Raw genomic sequence first — 20,311 nt, 5'->3', positions numbered from 1 at the left:
GCAATTGCATCCCAATTACATACAAAAGGCACAAAGCCGACTTAAGTACAAGAAGACTGACTCTTCTTACTGACTATGTTTTGAACCATTCCTGTGACACTACTTATAGATTCCGATGCTTGACTTCAGATATACTGTATGCCTCTGACCTTCTTATACACGATGAAACACAGAAATTGCATCGGAATTAAATACTAAAGGCACAATGCCGACTTAAGTACAAGAAGACTGACTCTTCCTACTGTCTATGTTTTGAACCATTCCTGTGACACTAGTTATAGATTCCGGTGCTTCAGTTCAGGTTTACTGTATCCCTCTGACCTTCTTATTGACGATGAAAGACAGAAATTGCGTCGGAATTAAATACAAAAGTCACAATGCCGACTTATGTACAAGAAGACTGACTCTTCCCACTGTCTATGTTTTGAACCATTCCTGTTACACTAGTTATAGATTCCGATGCTTCACTTCAGGTTTCCTGAATCCCTTGGACCTTCTTATTGACGATGAAACACAGAAATTGCATCGGAATTAAATACAAAAGGCACAATTCCGACTTATGTACAAGAAGACTGACTCTTCTTACTGACCATGTTTTGAACCATTCCTGTGACACTAGCTATAGACTCTGATGCTTCACTTTAGGTTTATTGTATCCCTGGAACCTTCTTATTGAAGATGAAACACAGAAATTGCTTCGGAATTAAATACAAGAGGCACAATGCCGACTTAAGTACAAGAATACTGACTCTTCTTACTGTCTATGTTTTGAACCATCCCTGTGACACTAGTTATAGATTCCGATGCTTCACTTCAGGTTTACTGTATCCCTTGGACCTTCTTATTGACGATGAAACACTGAAATTGCATCGGAATTAAATACATAAGGCACAATGCCGATTTTAGTAGAAGAAGACTGACTCTTTTTACTGACTATGTTTTGATTCATTCCTGTGACATTAGTTAAAGATTCCGCTGCTTCACTTCAGGTTTACTGTATCCCTTGGACCTTCTTATTGACGATGAAACATAGAAATTGCATCGGATTGAAATACAAAAGGCACAATGCCGACTTAAGTACAAGAAGACTGACTCTTCCCACTGTCTATGTTTTGAGCCATTCCTGTGGCACTAGTTATAGTTTCCGATGCTTCACTTCAGGTTTTCTGTATCCCTTGGATCTTCTTATTGACGATGAAACACAGCAATTGCATCGGAATTAAATAGAAAAGGCACAATGCCGAGTTAAGTGCAAGAAGACTGAATCTTCCTACTGTCTATGTTTTGAACCAATCCTGTGGCACTACTTATAGATTCCGATGCTTCACTCCAGGTTAACTGTATCCCTTGGACCTTCTTATTGACGATGAAACACAGAAATTGCATCGGAATTAAATACAAAAGTCACAATGCCGACTTAAGTACAAGAAGACTGACTCTTCTTACTGACTATGTTTTGATCAATTCCTGTGACACTAGTTATAGATTCCGATGCTTCACTTCAGGTTTTCTGTATCCCTCTGACCTTCTTACTGACGATGAAACACAGAAACTGCATCAGAATTAAATACAAAAGGCACAATTCCGAATTAAGTACAAGAAAACTGACTCTTCTTATGGTCTATGATTTGAACCATTCATGTGACACTAGTTATAGATTCCAATGCTTCACTCCAGGTTTACTGTATCACTTGGACCTTCTTATTGACGATGAAACACAGAAATTGCATCGGAATTAAATACAAAAGGCACAATGGCGACTTAAGTACAAGAAGTCTGTCTCTTCTTACTTACTATGATTTGAACCATTCATGTGACACTAGTTATAGATTCCGGTGCTTGACTTCAGGTTGTCTGTATCCCTTGGACCTACTTATTGACGATGAAACACAGAAATTGCATCGGAAATAAATACAAAAGGCACAATGCCGACTTAAGTACAAGAAGACTGGCTCTTCTTACTGACTATGTTTTGAACCATTCCTGTGACACTAGTTATAGATTCTGATGCTTCACTTCAGGTTTACTGTATCCCTTGGACCCTCTTATTGACGATGAAACACAGAAATTGCATCGGAATTAAATACAAAAGGCACAAAGCCGACTTAAGTACAAGAAGACTGACTCATCTTATTGACTATGTTTTGAACCATTCCTGTGACAGTAGTTATAGATCCCGATGCCTGACTTCAGATTTACTGTATCCCTCTGACCTTCTTATTCACGATGAAACTCAGAAATTGCATCGGAATTAAATACTAAAGGCACAATGCCGAATTACGTACAAGAAGACTGACTCTTCTTACTGTGGATGCTTTGAACCATTCCTGTGACACTAGTTACGGATTCCGATTCTTCACTCCAGGTTTACTGTATCCCTTGGACCTTGTTATTGACGATGAAACACAGAAATTGCATCGGAATTAAATAAAAAAGGAACAATGCCGACTTAAGTACAAGAAGACTGCCGCTACTTACAGTCTATGTTTTGAACCATTCCTGTGACACTAGTTATAGATTCCGGTGCTTCAGTTCAAGTTTACTGTATCCATCTGACCTTCTTATTGACAACGAAACACAGAAATTGCATCGGAATTTAATACAAAAGGCACAATGCCGAATTAAGTACAGGAAGACTGACTCTTCTTACTGACTATGTTTTGATTCATTCCTGTGACACTAGTTATAGATTCCGATGCTTCACTCCTGGTTTACTGTATCCCTTGGACCTTCTTATTGACGATGAAAGACAGAAATTGCATCGGAATTAAATACAAAAGGCACAATGCCGACTTAAGTACAAGAAGACTGACTCTTCTTACTGACTATGTTTTGAACCATTCATGTGACACTAATTATAGATTCCGATGCTTCACTTGAGGTTTACTGTATCCCTCTGATCTTCTTTTTGGCGATGAAACATACAATTTGCATCGGAATTAAATACAAAAGGCACAATGCCAAATTAAGTAAAAGAAGATTGACCCTTCCTACTGTCTATGTTTTGAGCCTTTCATGTGACACTGGTTATAGGTTCCGATGCTTCACTCCAGGTTTACTGTAACCCATGGACCTTCTTATTGACGATGAAACACAGAAATTGCATTGGAATTAAATACAAAAGGCACAATGCCGACTTAAGTACAAGAAGACTGACTCTTCTTACTGACTATGCTTTGAACCATTCCTGTGACACTAGTTATAGATTCCGATGCTTGACTTCAGATTTACTGTATCCCTCTGACCTTCTTATTGACGATGAAACACAGAAATTGCATCGGAATAAAATACTAAAGGCACAATGCCGAATTAAGTACAAGAAGACTGACTCTTCTTACTGTCGATGTTTTTGAACCATTCCTGTGACACTAGTTATAGATTCCGATGCTTCACTCCTGGTTTACTGTATCACTTGGGCCTTCTTATAGACGACGAAACAAAGAAATTGCATCGGAATTAAATAAAAAAAGCACAATGCCGACTTAAGTACAAGAAGACTGACGCTACTTACTGTCTATGTTTTGAACCATTCCTGTGATACTAGTTATAGATTCCGATGCTTCACTCCAGGTTTACTATATCAATTGGACCTTCTTATTGACGAAGAAACTCAGAAATTGCATAGGAATTAAATAGTAAAGGAACAATACCGACTTAAGTACAAGAAGACTGACTCTTCCTACTGACTATGTTTTGAACCATTCCTGTGACACTAGTTATAGATTCCGATGCTTCACTCCAGGTTTACTGTATCCCTTGGACCTTCTTATTGACGATGAAAGACAGAAATTGCATCGGAATTAAATACAAAAGTCACAATGCCGACTTAAGTACAAGAAGACTGACTCTTCTTACTGACTATGCTTTGAACCATTCATGAGACACTAATTATAGATTCCGATGCTTCACTTCAGGTTTACTGTATCCCTTGGACCTTCTTATTGACGATGAAACACAGAAATTGCATCGGAATTTAATACAAAAGCACAATGCCGACTTAAGTACAAGGAGACTGTCTCTTCTTACTGACTATGTTTTGAACCATTCCTGTGACACTAGTTATAGATTCTGATGCTTCACTTCAGGTTTACTATATCCCCTAGACCTTATTATTGACGATGAAATACAGAAATTGCATCCGAATTAAATAAAAAAGGCACAATGCCGACTTAAGTACAAGAGGACTGACTCTTCTTACTGCCTATGACTTGAACCATTCCTGTGACACTAATTATAGATTCCGATGCTTCACTCCAGGTTTACTATATCCGTTGGACCTTCTTATTGACGATGAAACACAGAAATTGCATCGGAGTTAAATAGAAAATTCTGATTGCCGACTTAAGTACAAATAGACTGACTCTTCCTACTGTCTATGATTTGAACCATTCCTGTGACACTAGTTATAGATTCCGATGCTTCACTTCAGTTTTACTGTATCCCTCTGACCTTTTTGTTGACGATGAAACACAGCAATTGCATCGGAAGTAAATAGAAAAGGCATAATGCCGACTTAAGTGCAAGAAGACTGACTCTTCCTACTGTCTATGTTCTGAACCATTCCTGTGTCACTAGTTATAGATTCCGATGCTTCACTCCAGGTTTACTGTATCCCTTGGACCTTCTTATTGACGATGAAACACACAAATTGCATCGGAATTAAATACAAAAGGCTCAATGCCTACTTAAGTACAATATGACTGACTCTTCTTACTGACTATGTTTTGAACCATTCCTGTGACACTAGTTATAGATTCCGGTGCTTCACTTCAGGTTTACTGTATCCCACTGACCTTCTTATTGACGATGAAACACAGACAATGCATCGGAATTAAATACAAAAGGCACAATGCCGAATTAAGTACAAGAAGACTGAATCTTCTTACTGACAATGTTTTGAGCCATTCTTGTGACACTAGTTATGAATTCCGATGCTTCACTCCAGGTTTACTGTATCCCTTGGACCTTCTTATTGACGATGAAACACAGAAATTGCATCGGAATTGAATACAAATGGCACAATGGTGACTTAAGTACAAGAAGTCTGACTCTTCTTACTGACTATGATTTGAACCATTCATGTGACACTAGTTATAGATTCCGATGCTTCACTTCAGGTTTACTGTATCCCATGGACCTTCTTATTGACGATGAATCACTGAAATTGCATCGGAATTAAATATTAAAGGCACAATGACGAATTAAGTACAAGAAGACTGACGCTTCTTACTGTCGATGTTTTGAACCATTCCTGTGGAACTAGTTATAGATTCCGATGCTTCACTACAGGTTTACTGTACCCCTTTGACGTTCTTATTGACGATGAAACACAGAAATCGCATCGGAATTAAATAAAAAAGGCACAATGCCGACTTAAGTACAAGAAGACTGACGCTACTTACTGTCTAAGTTTTGAACCATTCCTGTGACACTAGTTTTAGATTCCGATGCTTCACTCCAGGTTTACTATATCCCTTGGACCTTCTTATTGACGATGAAACATAGAAATTGCATCGGAATTAAATACAAAAGGCACAATGCCGACTTAAGTACAAGTGGACTGACTCTTCTTACTGACTATGTTTTGAACAATTTTTGTGACACTAGTTATAGATTCCGATGCTTCACTCCCATTTTACTATATCCCTTGGACCTTCTTAATAACGATGAAACACAAAAATTGCATCGGAATTAAATAGAAAAGGCACAATGCCGACTTAAGTGCAAGAAGACTGACTCTTCCTACTGTCTATGTTTTGAACCATTCCTGTGTCACTAGTTACAGATTAAGATGCGTCACTCCAGGTTTACTATATCCCTTGGACCTTCTTATTGACGATGAAACACAGAAATTGCATAGGAATTAAATAGATAAGGCACAATGCCGACTTGAGTACAAGAAGACTGACTCTTCCTACTGTCTATGTTTTGAACCACTCCTGTGACACTAGTTATAGATTCCGATGCTTCACTTCAGGATTACTGTATCCCTCTGACCTTCTTATTGACGATGTAACACTGAAATTGCATCGGAATTAAATACAAAAGGCACAATGCCGACTTTAATACAAGAAGACTGACTCTTCTTACTGACTATGTTTTGATTCATTCCTGTGACACTAGTTATAGATTCCGCTGCTTCACTCCAGGTTTACTGTATCCCTTGGACCTTCTTATTGACGATGAAACACAGAAATTGCATAGGAATGAAATAGAAAAGGCACAATGCCGACTTAAGTACAAGAAGACTGACTCTTCCTACTGTCTATGTTTTGAACCATTTCTGTGACTCTAGTTATAGATTCCGGTGCTTCACTTCAGGTTTACTGTATCCCTCTGACCTTCTTATTGACGATGAAACACAGAAATTGCAACGGAATTAAATACAAAATTCACAATTCCGAATTAAGTACAAGAATACTGACTCTTCTTACTGTCTATGTTTTGAACCATCCCTGTGACACTAGTTATAGATTCCGATGCTTCACTTCAGGTTTACTGTATCCCTTGGACCTTCTTATTGACGATGAAACACTGAAATTGCATCGGAATTAAATACATAAGGCACAATGCCGATTTTAGTACAAGAAGACTGACTCTTTTTACTGACTATGTTTTGATTCATTCCTGTGACACTAGTTAAAGATTCCGCTGCTTCACTTCAGGTTTACTGTATCCCTTGGACCTTCTTATTGACGATGAAACATAGAAATTGCATCGGATTGAAATACAAAAGGCACAATGCCGACTTAAGTACAAGAAGACTGACTCTTCCCACTGTCTATGTTTTGAGCCATTCCTGTGGCACTAGTTATAGTTTCCGATGCTTCACTTCAGGTTTTCTGTATCCCTTGGATCTTCTTATTGACGAAGAAACACAGCAATTGCATCGGAATTAAATAGAAAAGGCACAATGCCGAGTTAAGTGCAAGAAGACTGAATCTTCCTACTGTCTATGTTTTGAACCAATCCTGTGGCACTACTTATAGATTCCGATGCTTCACTCCAGGTTAACTGTATCCCTTGGACCTTCTTATTTACGATGAAACACAGAAATTGCATCGGAATTAAATACAAAAGTCACAATGCCGACTTAAGTACAAGAAGACTGACTCTTCTTACTGACTATGTTTTGATCAATTCCTGTGACACTAGTTATAGATTCCGATGCTTCACTTCAGGTTTTCTGTATCCCTCTGACCTTCTTACTGACGATGAAACACAGAAACTGCATCAGAATTAAATACAAAAGGCACAATTCCGAATTAAGTACAAGAAAACTGACTCTTCTTATGGTCTATGATTTGAACCATTCATGTGACACTAGTTATAGATTCCAATGCTTCACTCCAGGTTTACTGTATCACTTGGACCTTCTTATTGACGATGAAACACAGAAATTGCATCGGAATTAAATACAAAAGGCACAATGGCGACTTAAGTACAAGAAGTCTGTCTCTTCTTACTTACTATGATTTGAACCATTCATGTGACACTAGTTATAGATTCCGGTGCTTGACTTCAGGTTGTCTGTATCCCTTGGACCTACTTATTGACGATGAAACACAGAAATTGCATCGGAAATAAATACAAAAGGCACAATGCCGACTTAAGTACAAGAAGACTGGCTCTTCTTACTGACTATGTTTTGAACCATTCCTGTGACACTAGTTATAAATTCTGATGCTTCACTTCAGGTTTACTGTATCCCTTGGACCCTCTTATTGACGATGAAACACAGAAATTGCATCGGAATTAAATACAAAAGGCACAAAGCCGACTTAAGTACAAGAAGACTGACTCATCTTATTGACTATGTTTTGAACCATTCCTGTGACAGTAGTTATAGATCCCGATGCCTGACTTCAGATTTACTGTATCCCTCTGACCTTCTTATTCACGATGAAACTCAGAAATTGCATCGGAATTAAATACTAAAGGCACAATGCCGAATTACGTACAAGAAGACTGACTCTTCTTACTGTGGATGCTTTGAACCATTCCTGTGACACTAGTTACGGATTCCGATTCTTCACTCCAGGTTTACTGTATCCCTTGGACCTTGTTATTGACGATGAAACACAGAAATTGCATCGGAATTAAATAAAAAAGGAACAATGCCGACTTAAGTACAAGAAGACTGCCGCTACTTACAGTCTATGTTTTGAACCATTCCTGTGACACTAGTTATAGATTCCGGTGCTTCAGTTCTAGTTTACTGTATCCATCTGACCTTCTTATTGACAACGAAACACAGAAATTGCATCGGAATTTAATACAAAAGGCACAATGCCGAATTAAGTACAGGAAGACTGACTCTTCTTACTGACTATGTTTTGATTCATTCCTGTGACACTAGTTATAGATTCCGATGCTTCACTCCTGGTTTACTGTATCCCTTGGACCTTCTTATTGACGATGAAAGACAGAAATTGCATCGGAATTAAATACAAAAGGCACAATGCCGACTTAAGTACAAGAAGACTGACTCTTCTTACTGACTATGTTTTGAACCATTCATGTGACACTAATTATAGATTCCGATGCTTCACTTGAGGTTTACTGTATCCCTCTGATCTTCTTTTTGGCGATGAAACATACAATTTGCATCGGAATTAAATACAAAAGGCACAATGCCAAATTAAGTAAAAGAAGATTGACCCTTCCTACTGTCTATGTTTTGAGCCTTTCATGTGACACTGGTTATAGGTTCCGATGCTTCACTCCAGGTTTACTGTAACCCATGGACCTTCTTATTGACGATGAAACACAGAAATTGCATTGGAATTAAATACAAAAGGCACAATGGCGTCTTAAGTACAAGAAGACTGATTCTTCTTACCGACTATGACTTGAACCATTCATGTGACACTAGTTATAGATTCCGATGCTTCACTTCAGGTTTACAGTATCCCTTGGACCTTCTTATTGACGATGAAACACAGAAATTGCATCGTAAATAAATACAAAAGTAACAATGCCGGCTTAAGTACAAGAAGACTGACTCTTCTTACTGACTATGTTTTGAACCATTCCTGTGACACTAGTTATAGATTCTGATGCTTCACATCAGGTTTACTGTATCCCTTGGACGTTCGTATTGACGATGAAACACAGAAATTGCATCAGAATTAAATACAAAAGGCACAATGCCGACTTAAGTACAAGAAGACTGACTCTTCTTACTGACTATGCTTTGAACCATTCCTGTGACACTAGTTATAGATTCCGATGCTTGACTTCAGATTTACTGTATCCCTCTGACCTTCTTATTGACGATGAAACACAGAAATTGCATCGGAATAAAATACTAAAGGCACAATGCCGAATTAAGTACAAGAAGACTGACTCTTCTTACTGTCGATGTTTTTGAACCATTCCTGTGACACTAGTTATAGATTCCGATGCTTCACTCCTGGTTTACTGTATCACTTGGGCCTTCTTATAGACGACGAAACAAAGAAATTGCATCGGAATTAAATAAAAAAAGCACAATGCCGACTTAAGTACAAGAAGACTGACGCTACTTACTGTCTATGTTTTGAACCATTCCTGTGATACTAGTTATAGATTCCGATGCTTCACTCCAGGTTTACTATATCAATTGGACCTTCTTATTGACGAAGAAACTCAGAAATTGCATAGGAATTAAATAGTAAAGGAACAATACCGACTTAAGTACAAGAAGACTGACTCTTATTACTGACTATGTTTTGAACCATTCCTGTGACACTAGTTATAGATTCCGATGCTTCACTCCAGGTTTACTGTATCCCTTGGACCTTCTTATTGACGATGAAAGACAGAAATTGCATCGGAATTAAATACAAAAGTCACAATGCCGACTTAAGTACAAGAAGACTGACTCTTCTTACTGACTATGCTTTGAACCATTCATGAGACACTAATTATAGATTCCGATGCTTCACTTCAGGTTTACTGTATCCCTTGGACCTTCTTATTGACGATGAAACACAGAAATTGCATCGGAATTTAATACAAAAGCACAATGCCGACTTAAGTACAAGGAGACTGTCTCTTCTTACTGACTATGTTTTGAACCATTCCTGTGACACTAGTTATAGATTCTGATGCTTCACTTCAGGTTTACTATATCCCCTAGACCTTATTATTGACGATGAAATACAGAAATTGCATCCGAATTAAATAAAAAAGGCACAATGCCGACTTAAGTACAAGAGGACTGACTCTTCTTACTGCCTATGACTTGAACCATTCCTGTGACACTAATTATAGATTCCGATGCTTCACTCCAGGTTTACTATATCCGTTGGACCTTCTTATTGACGATGAAACACAGAAATTGCATCGGAGTTAAATAGAAAATTCTGATTGCCGACTTAAGTACAAATAGACTGACTCTTCCTACTGTCTATGATTTGAACCATTCCTGTGACACTAGTTATAGATTCCGATGCTTCACTTCAGTTTTACTGTATCCCTCTGACCTTTTTGTTGACGATGAAACACAGCAATTGCATCGGAAGTAAATAGAAAAGGCATAATGCCGACTTAAGTGCAAGAAGACTGACTCTTCCTACTGTCTATGTTCTGAACCATTCCTGTGTCACTAGTTATAGATTCCGATGCTTCACTCCAGGTTTACTGTATCCCTTGGACCTTCTTATTGACGATGAAACACACAAATTGCATCGGAATTAAATACAAAAGGCTCAATGCCTACTTAAGTACAATATGACTGACTCTTCTTACTGACTATGTTTTGAACCATTCCTGTGACACTAGTTATAGATTCCGGTGCTTCACTTCAGGTTTACTGTATCCCACTGACCTTCTTATTGACGATGAAACACAGACAATGCATCGGAATTAAATACAAAAGGCACAATGCCGAATTAAGTACAAGAAGACTGAATCTTCTTACTGACAATGTTTTGAGCCATTCTTGTGACACTAGTTATAGATTCCGATGCTTCACTCCAGGTTTACTGTATCCCTTGGACCTTCTTATTGACGATGAAACACAGAAATTGCATCGGAATTGAATACAAATGGCACAATGGTGACTTAAGTACAAGAAGTCTGACTCTTCTTACTGACTATGATTTGAACCATTCATGTGACACTAGTTATAGATTCCGATGCTTCACTTCAGGTTTACTGTATCCCATGGACCTTCTTATTGACGATGAATCACTGAAATTGCATCGGAATTAAATATTAAAGGCACAATGCCGAATTAAGTACAAGAAGACTGACTCTTCTTACTGTCGATGTTTTGAACCATTCCTGTGGAACTAGTTATAGATTCCGATGCTTCACTACAGGTTTACTGTACCCCTTTGACGTTCTTATTGACGATGAAACACAGAAATCGCATCGGAATTAAATAAAAAAGGCACAATGCCGACTTAAGTACAAGAAGACTGACGCTACTTACTGTCTAAGTTTTGAACCATTCCTGTGACACTAGTTTTAGATTCCGATGCTTCACTCCAGGTTTACTATATCCCTTGGACCTTCTTATTGACGATGAAACATAGAAATTGCATCGGAATTAAATACAAAAGGCACAATGCCGACTTAAGTACAAGTGGACTGACTCTTCTTACTGACTATGTTTTGAACAATTTTTGTGACACTAGTTATAGATTCCGATGCTTCACTCCCATTTTACTATATCCCTTGGACCTTCTTAATAACGATGAAACACCAAAAATTGCATCGGAATTAAATAGAAAAGGCACAATGCCGACTTAAGTGCAAGAAGACTGACTCTTCCTACTGTCTATGTTTTGAACCATTCCTGTGTCACTAGTTACAGATTAAGATGCGTCACTCCAGGTTTACTATATCCCTTGGACCTTCTTATTGACGATGAAACACAGAAATTGCATAGGAATTAAATAGATAAGGCACAATGCCGACTTGAGTACAAGAAGACTGACTCTTCCTACTGTCTATGTTTTGAACCACTCCTGTGACACTAGTTATAGATTCCGATGCTTCACTTCAGGATTACTGTATCCCTCTGACCTTCTTATTGACGATGTAACACTGAAATTGCATCGGAATTAAATACAAAAGGCACAATGCCGACTTTAATACAAGAAGACTGACTCTTCTTACTGACTATGTTTTGATTCATTCCTGTGACACTAGTTATAGATTCCGCTGCTTCACTCCAGGTTTACTGTATCCCTTGGACCTTCTTATTGACGATGAAACACAGAAATTGCATAGGAATGAAATAGAAAAGGCACAATGCCGACTTAAGTACAAGAAGACTGACTCTTCCTACTGTCTATGTTTTGAACCATTTCTGTGACTCTAGTTATAGATTCCGGTGCTTCACTTCAGGTTTACTGTATCCCTCTGACCTTCTTATTGACGATGAAACACAGAAATTGCAACGGAATTAAATACAAAATTCACAATTCCGAATTAAGTACAAGAAGAATGACTCTTCTTACTGTCTATGTTTGGAACCATTCATGTGACGCTAGTTATAGATTCCGATGCTTCACTCCAGGTTTACTGTATCCCTTGGACCTTCTTATTGACGATGAAACACATAAATTGCATCGGAATTAAATACAAAAGGCACAATGGCGACTTAAGTACAAGAAGTCTGACTCTTCTTACTGACTAGGATTTGAACCATTCATGTGACACTAGTTACAGATTCCGGTGCTTCACTTCAGGTTTACTGTATCCCTTGGACCTTCTTATTGACGATGAAACACAGAAATTGCATCGGAAATAAATACAAAAAGCACAATGCCGACTTAAGTACAAGAAGACTGACTCTTCTTACTGACTATGTTTGAACCATTCCTGTGACACTAGTTATAGATTCTGATGCTTCACTTCAGGTTTACTGTGCGTCTTGGACCTTCTTATTGACGATGAAACACAGAAATTGCATCAGAAATAAATACAAAAGGCACAAAGCCGACTTAAGTACAAGAAAACTGACTCTTCTGACTGACTATGTTTTGTACCATTCCTGTGACACTAGTTATAGATTTCGATGCTTGACTTCAGATTTACTGTATGCCTCTGGCCTTCTTATACACGATGAAACACCGAAATTGCATCGGAATTAAATACTAAAGGCACAATGCCGAATTAAGTACAAGAAGACTGACCCTTCTTACTGTCGATGTTTTGAACCATTCCTATGACACTAGTTATATATTCCGAGCTTTACTCCAGGTTTACTGTATCCCTTGGACCTTCTTATTGACGATGAAACACAGAAATTGCATAGGAAATAAATAGAAAAGGCACATTGCCGGGTTAAGTACAGGAAGACTGACTCTTCCTACTGTCTATGTTTTGAAACATTCCTGTGACACTAGTTATAGATTCCGGTGCTTCAGTTCAGGTTTACTGTATCCCTCTGACCTTCTTATTGACGATGAAACACAGAAATTGCGTCGGAATTAAATATAAAAGTCACAATGCCGACTTAAGTACAAGAAGACTGACTCTTCCCACTGTCTATGTTTTGAACCATTCCTGTTACACTAGTTATAGATTCCGATGCTTCACTTCAGGTTTACTGTATCCCTTGGACCTTCTTATTGACGATGAAACACTGAAATTGCATCAGAATTAAATACAAAAGGCACAATGCCGATTTTAGTACAAGAAGACTGACTCTTCTTACTGACTATGTTTTGATTCATTCCTGTGACACTAGTTATAGATTCCGCTGCTTCACTTCAGGTTTACTGTATCCCTTGGACCCTCTTATTGACGATGAAACACAGAAATTGCATCGGAATTAAATACAAAAGGCACAATTCCGACTTATGTACAAGAAGACTGACTCTTCTTACTGACTATGTTTTGAACCATTCCTGTGACACTAGCTATAGACTCTTATGCTTCACTTTAGGTTTACTGTATCCCTTGGACCTTCTTATTGAAGATGAAACACAGAAATTGCTTCGGAATTAAATACAAAAGGCACAATGCCGACTTAAGCACAAGAATACTGACTCTTCTTACTGTCTATGTTTTGAACCATCCCTGTGACACTAATTTTAGATTCCGTTGCCTCACTTCAGGTTTACTGTATCCCTTGGACCTTCTTATTGACGATGAAACACTGAAACTGCATCGGAATTAAATACAAAAGGCACAATGCCGACTTAAGTACAAGAAGACTGACTCTTCTTACTGACTATAATTTGAACCATTCCTGTGGCACTAGTTATAGATTCCGATGCTTCAGTTCAGGTTTACTGTATCCCTTGGATCTTCTTATTGACGATGAAACACAGCAATTGCATCGGAATTAAATAGAAAAGGCACAATGCCGACTTAAGTGCTAGAAGACTGACTCTTCCTACTGTCTATGTTTTGAACCATTCCTGTGGCACTACTTATAGATTCCGATGCTTCACTCCAGGTTAACTGTATCCCTTGGACCTTCTTATTGACGATGCAACACAGAAATTGCATCGGAATTAAATACAAAAGTCACAATGCCGACTTAAGTACATGAAGACTGACTCTTCTTACTGACTATGTTTTGAACCATTCCTGTGACACTAGTTATAGATTCCGATGCTTCACTTCAGGTTTACTGTATCCCTCTGACCTTCTTACTGACGATGAAACACAGAAATTGCATCGGAATTACATACAAAAGGCACAATTCCGATTTAAGTACATGAAGACTGACTCATCTTACTGTCTATGATTTGAACCATTCATGTGACACTAGTTATAGATTCCAATGCTTCACTCCACGTTTACTGTATCCCTTGGACCTTCTTGTTGACGATGAATCACAGAAATTGCGTCGGAATTAAATACAAAAGGCACAATGGCGACTTAAGTACAAGAAGTCTGACTCTTCTTATTTACTATGATTTGAACCATTCATGTGACACTAGTTATAGATTCCGGTGCTTGACTTCAGGTTTACTGTATCCCTTGGACCTTCTTATTGACGATGAAACACAGAAATTGCATCGGAAATAAATACAAAGTCACAATGCCGACTTAAGTACAAGAAGACTGGCTCTTCTTACTGACTATGTTTTGAACCATTCCTGTGACACTAGTTATAGATTCCGATGCTTCACTTCAGGTTTACCGTATCCCTTGGACCCTCTTATTGACGATGAAACACAGAAATTGCATCGGAATTAAATACAAAAGGCACAATTCCGACTTATGTACAAGAAGACTGACTCTTCTTACTGACTATGTTTTGAACCATTCCTGTGACACTAGCTATAGACTCTGATGCTTCACTTTAGGTTTATTGTATCCCTTGGACCTTCTTATTGAAGATGAAACACAGAAATTGCTTCGGAATAAAATACAAAAGGCACAATGCCGACTTAACCACAAGAATACTGACTCTTCTTACTGTCTATGTTTTGAACCATCCCTGTGACACTAGTTTTAGATTTCGTTGCCTCACTTCAGGTTTTCTGTATCCCTTGGACCTTCTTATTGACGATGAAACACTGAAATTGCATCGGAATTAAATAGAAAAGGCACAATGCCGACTTAAGTTCAAGAAGACTGACTCTTCCTACTGTCTATGTTTTGAACCATTCCTGTGGCACTACTTATACTTTCCGATGCTTCACTCCAGGTTAACTGTATCCCTTGGACCTTCTTATTGACGATGAAACACAGAAATTGCATCGGAATTAATACAAAAGTCACAATGCCGACTTAAGTACAAGAAGACTGACTCTTCTTACTGACTATGTTTTGAACCATTCCTGTGACACTAGTTATAGATTCCGATGCTTCACTTCAGGTTTACTGTATCCCTCTGACCTACTTACTGACGCTGAAACACAGAAATTGCATTGGAATTAAATACAAAAGTCACAATTCCGAATTAAGAACAAGACGACTGACTCATCTTACTGTCTATGATTTGAACCATTCATGTGACACTAGTTATAGATTCCAATGCTTCACTCCAGGTTTACTGTATCCCTTGGACCTTCTTATTGACGATGAAACACAGAAATTGCATCGGAATTAAATACAAAAGGCACAATGGCGACTTAAGTACAAGAAGTCTGACTCTTCTTACTTACTATGATTTGAACCATTCATGTGACACTAGTTATAGATTCCGGTGCTTGACTTCAGGTTTACTGTATCCCTTGGACCTTCTTACTGACGATGAAACACAGAAATTGCATCGGAATGAAATACAAAAGGCACAAAGCCGACTTAAGTACAAGATGACTGACTCTTCTTACTGACTATGTTTTGAGCCATTCTTGTGACACTAGTTATAGATTCCGATGCTTCACTCCAGGTTTACTGTATCCCTTGGACCTTCTTATTGACGATGAAACGCAGAAATTGCATCGGAATTAAATAAAAATGGCACAATGCCGACTTAAGTACAAGAAGACTGACGCTACTTACTGTCTATGTTTTGAACCATTCCTGTGACACTAGTTATAGATTCCGATGCTTCACTCCAGGTTTACTATATCCCTTGGACCTTCTTATTGACGATGAAACACAGAAATTGCATAGGAGTTAAATAGAAAAGGCACAATGCCGACTTGAGTACAAGATGACTGACTCTTCCTACTGTCTATGTTTTGAACCATTCCTGTGACACTAGTTATAGATTCCGATGCTTCACTTCAGGTTTACTGTATCCCTCTGACCTTCCTATTGACGATGAAACACAGAAATTGCATCGGAATTAAATACAAAATTCACAATTCCGAATTAAGTACAAGAAGACTGACTCTTCTTACTGTCTATGTCTTGAACCATTCATGTGACGCTAGTTATAGATTCCGATGGTTCACTCCAGGTTTACTGTATCCCTTGGACCTTCTTATTGACGATGAAACACTGAAATTGCATCGGAATTAAATACTTAAGGCACAATGGCGACTTAAGTACAAGAAGTTTGACTCTTCTTACTGATTATGATTTGAACCATTCATGTGACACTAGTTATAGATTCCGTTGCATCACTTCAGGTATACTGTATCCCTTGGACCTTCTTATTGACGATGAAACACAGAAATTGCATCGGAAATAAATACAAATGGCACAATGCCGACTGAAGTACAAGAAGACTGAGTCTTCTTACTGACTATGTTTTCAACCATTCCTGTGACACTAGTTATAGATTCTGATGCTTCACTTCAGGTTTACTGTGTCCCTTGGACCTTCTTATTGACGATGAAACACAGAAATTGCATCGGAATTACATACAAAAGGCACAAAGCCGACTTAAGTACAAGAAGACTGACTCTTCTTACTGATTATGTTTTGAACCATTCCTGTGACACTAGTTACAGATTCCGATGCCTGACTTCAGATTTACTGTATGCCTCTGACCATCTTATACACGATGAAACACAGAAATTGCATCGGAATTAAATACTAAAGGCACAATGCCGACTTCAGTACAAGAATACTGACTCTTCTTACTGTCTATGTTTTGAACCATCCCTGTGACACTAGTTATAGATTCCGATGCTTCACTTCAGGTATACTGTATCCCTTGGCCCTTCTTATTCACGATGAAACACAGAAATTGCATCGGAATTAAATACAAAAGGCGCAATTCCGACTTATGTACAAGAAGACTGACTCTTCTTACTGACTATGTTTTGAACCATTCCTGTGACACTAGCTATAGACTCTGATGCTTCACTTTAGGTTTATTGTATCCCTTGGACCTTCTTATTAACGATGAAACACTGAAATTGCATCGGAATTAAATACAAAAGGCACAATGGCGACTTAAGTACAAGAAGTCTGACTCTTCTTATTTACTATGATTTGAACCATTCATGTGACACTAGTTATAGATTCCGGTGCTTGACTTCAGGTTTACTGTATCCCTTGGACCTTCTTATTGACGATGAAACACAGAAATTCCATCGGAAATAAATACAAAGTCACAATGCCGACTTAAGTACAAGAAGACTGGCTCTTCTTACTGACTATGTTCTGAACCATTCCTGTGACACTAGTTATAGATTCCGATGCTTCACTTCAGGTTTACCGTATCCCTTGGACCCTCTTATTGACGATGAAACACAGAAATTGCATCGGAATTAAATACAAAAGGCACAATTCCGACTTATGTACAAGAAGACTGACTCTTCTTACTGACTATGTTTTGAACCATTCCTGTGACACTAGCTATAGACTCTGATGCTTCACTTTAGGTTTATTGTATCCCTTGGACCTTCTTATTGAAGATGAAACACAGAAATTGCTTCGGAATAAAATACAAAAGGTACAATGCCGACTTAACCACAAGAATACTGACTCTTCTTACTGTCTATGTTTTGAACCATCCCTGTGACACTAGTTTTAGATTCCGTTGCCTCACTTCAGGTTTTCTGTATCCCTTGGACCTTCTTATTGACGATGAAACACTGAAATTGCATCGGAATTAAATACAAAAGGCACAATGCCGACTTAAGTACAAGAAGACTGACTCTTCTTACTGACTATAATTTGAACCATTCCTGTGGCACTAGTTATAGATTCCGATGCTTCACTTCAGGTTTACTGTATCCCTTGGATCTTCTTATTGACGATGAAACACAGCAATTGCATCGGAAATAAATAGAAAAGGCACAATGCCGACTTAAGTGCAAGAAGACTGACTCTTCCTACTGTCTATGTTTTGAACCATTCCTGTGGCACTACTTATAGTTTCCGATGCTTCACTCCAGGTTAACTGTATCCCTTGGACCTTCTTATTGACGATGAAACACAGAAATTGCATCGGAATTAAATACAAAAGTCACAATACCGACTTAAGTACAAGAAGACTGACTCTTCTTACTGACTATGTATTGAACCATTCCTGTGACACTAGTTATAGATTCCCATGCTTCACTTCAGGTTTACTGTATCCCTCTGACCTTCTTACTGACGATGAAACACGGAAATTGCATTGGAATTAAATACAAAAGGCACAATTCCGAATTAAGTACAAGAAGACTGACTCATCTTACTGTCTATGATTTGAACCATTCATGTGACACTAGTTATAGATTCCAATGCTTCACTCCAGGTTTACTGTATCCCTTGGACCTTATTATTGACGATGAAACACAGAAATTGCTTCGGAATTAAATACAAAAGGCACAATGGCGACTTAAGTACAAGAAGTCTGACTCTTCTTACTTACTATGATTTGAACCATTCATGTGACTCTAGTTATAGATTCCAGTGCTTGACTTCAGGTTTACTGTATCCCTTGGACATTCTTATTGAAGATGAGACACAGAAATTGCATCGGAATTAAATACAAAAGGCACAAAGCCGACTTAAGTACAAGAAGACTGACTCTTCTTACTGACTATGTTTTGAGCCATTCTTGTGACACAAGTTATAGATTCCGATGCTTCACTCCAGGTTTACTGTATCCCTTGGACCTTCTTATTGACGATGAACCACAGAAATTGCATCGGAATTAAATAAAAATGGCACAATGCCGACTTAAGTACAAGAAGACTGACGCTACTTACTGTCTATGTTTTGAACCATTCCTGTGACACTAGTTATAGATTACGATGCTTCACTACAGGTTTACTGTATCCCCTGGACCTTCTTATTGACGATGAAACACAGAAATTGCATCGGAATTAAATACATAAGGCACAATGGCGACTTAAGTACAAGAAGTCTGACTCTTCTTACTGACTATGATTTGAACCATTCAAGTGACACTAGTTATAGATTCCGGTGCTTCACTTCAGGTTTACTGTATCCCTTGGACCTTCTTATTGACGATGAAACACAGAAATTGCATCGGAAATAAATACAAATGGCACAATGCCGACTGAAGTACAAGAAGACTGAGTCTTCTTACTGACTATGTTTTGAACCATTCCTGTGACACTAGTTATAGATTCTGATGCTTCACTTCAGGTTTACTGTGTCCCTTGGACCTTCTTATTGACGATGAAACACAGAAATTGAATCGGAATTAAATACAAAAGGCACAAAGCCGACTTAAGTACAAGAAGACTGACTCTTCTTACTGACTATGTTTTGAACCATTCCTGTGACACTAGTTACAGATTCCGATGCTTGACTTCAGATTTACTGTATGCCTCTGACCATCTTATACACGATGAAACACAGAAATTGCATCGGAATTAAATACTAAAGGCACAATGCCGACTTAAGTACAAGAATACTGACTCTTCTTACTGACTATGTTTTGAGCCATTCTTGTGACACTAGTTATAGATTCCGATGCTTCACTCCAGGTTTACTGTATCCCTTGGCCCTTCTTATTGACGATGAAACACTGAAATTGCATCGTAATTGA

The sequence above is a fragment of the Schistocerca americana genome, unplaced genomic scaffold (genome assembly GCF_021461395.2).
Source record: "Schistocerca americana isolate TAMUIC-IGC-003095 unplaced genomic scaffold, iqSchAmer2.1 HiC_scaffold_38, whole genome shotgun sequence".
NCBI classification, from domain to species: domain Eukaryota; kingdom Metazoa; phylum Arthropoda; class Insecta; order Orthoptera; family Acrididae; genus Schistocerca; species Schistocerca americana.
Note: the sequence above shows the minus strand (reverse complement) of the source record.